Below are 1109 nucleotides of genomic sequence, written 5' to 3'. Positions count from 1 at the left end.
GTCAAAACATACCTAACCAGCATATGCTGGTTTTTTCAACAGCAACTGTTTACAAAAGCATCTATACATTGTAGAATGGTTTATAAAAAGAGTCAAATATCAGAGTGTAGGTTTGTCTTCATGTTCAGGAGACGGACTGGAGGGAGACGAGATGTCGTTAGGACTCTGTGTTCTTCCTCTGTATCGCAGCTCAGAGACTTGCCTCTCCATTTCTTCAAGAACAGTTCTACTCAATGACTGGAGAGAACGACATGAGTGACAATATGCAAGAAAACAGAGAAAAATATACAGCAGTCCAACACTTAAAAATGCTTTAATTATTAGATTGGAATAATAGGTATTGCTATTAATGATAATATAATATATTCTGTCTCACCTGATTTTCAGCCAGTGCCTCTTTGGCCATGTAATGCTCTCGTTTGATCTTAATTTCCACCTCCTCTGGAATATCTGGCACCATCCAGTCAATAATACGACCAATCAGGAGGACAACATGCTGAAAAAACAACAACAACAACAGCATCGATGTTTAAAATTGTGTGCGGTCTTCATTTTATAATAATCTATATCAAATCTATCGTAAGGCACTTTATACTGGAAACTCTTAAAGTATATACTAAAAAACTAAACTTTTGTATATTACTTTTAGTAGTAATTTCATAGTAAAGTATATTTTATGTACTGTACTAAATGTTTTTAGTTTTAGGAAGTAACATCATGCGCCCATTTTCAGAACAAATGTACATGCAAAGTTAAAAAAGGGATGTTTGCTCAAACTAGTACTAGGCTGTGCACCTCAAATATAATGACGAAACTCAGTCGAATGGCCAGCAGATGATAGTAATCTTGTGTGGGCTGTCCTTTATCATCCCTGAGGCCTCGATATCTGAAAATAAAATAAAAAACACTCTTAATCAGCCACTTTGTCATTCCTAACCTTACATATCTCAACAAGAAAAGCCAGGATGTTCCCCGACACAAAGAGCAACTACCTCTACTATTTAGTGAAGTGATTTTGAAATTTCTAGGTGTTTTTTAGAGTGGCACGTCTTTGTATGCACATCCCATTTTATAAAAATATATACATTATCATTCAAAAGTTTGGGCTC

General features: G+C 35.4%; 1 long non-coding RNA gene across 1 annotated transcript; it reads right to left on the bottom strand.

Annotated features, from left to right (window-relative positions):
* Positions 1-65: 65 nt before the first annotated feature.
* Positions 66-883, bottom strand: LOC107579659 (uncharacterized). The gene is made up of 3 exons (XR_001608512.1): positions 796-883; positions 377-496; positions 66-237 (listed from the first exon to the last, which is right to left on the bottom strand). It is a non-coding gene; the product is annotated as an uncharacterized lncRNA (long non-coding RNA).
* Positions 884-1109: the final 226 nt, after the last annotated feature.

Source organism: Sinocyclocheilus grahami, unplaced genomic scaffold (genome assembly GCF_001515645.1).
Source record: "Sinocyclocheilus grahami isolate Dianchi unplaced genomic scaffold, SAMN03320097.WGS_v1.1 scaffold18968.1, whole genome shotgun sequence".
In the NCBI taxonomy this organism is placed as follows: domain Eukaryota; kingdom Metazoa; phylum Chordata; class Actinopteri; order Cypriniformes; family Cyprinidae; genus Sinocyclocheilus; species Sinocyclocheilus grahami.
The sequence above is the reverse complement of the archived record's forward strand: the minus strand, read 5'-3'. Positions and strand labels throughout refer to the sequence as shown.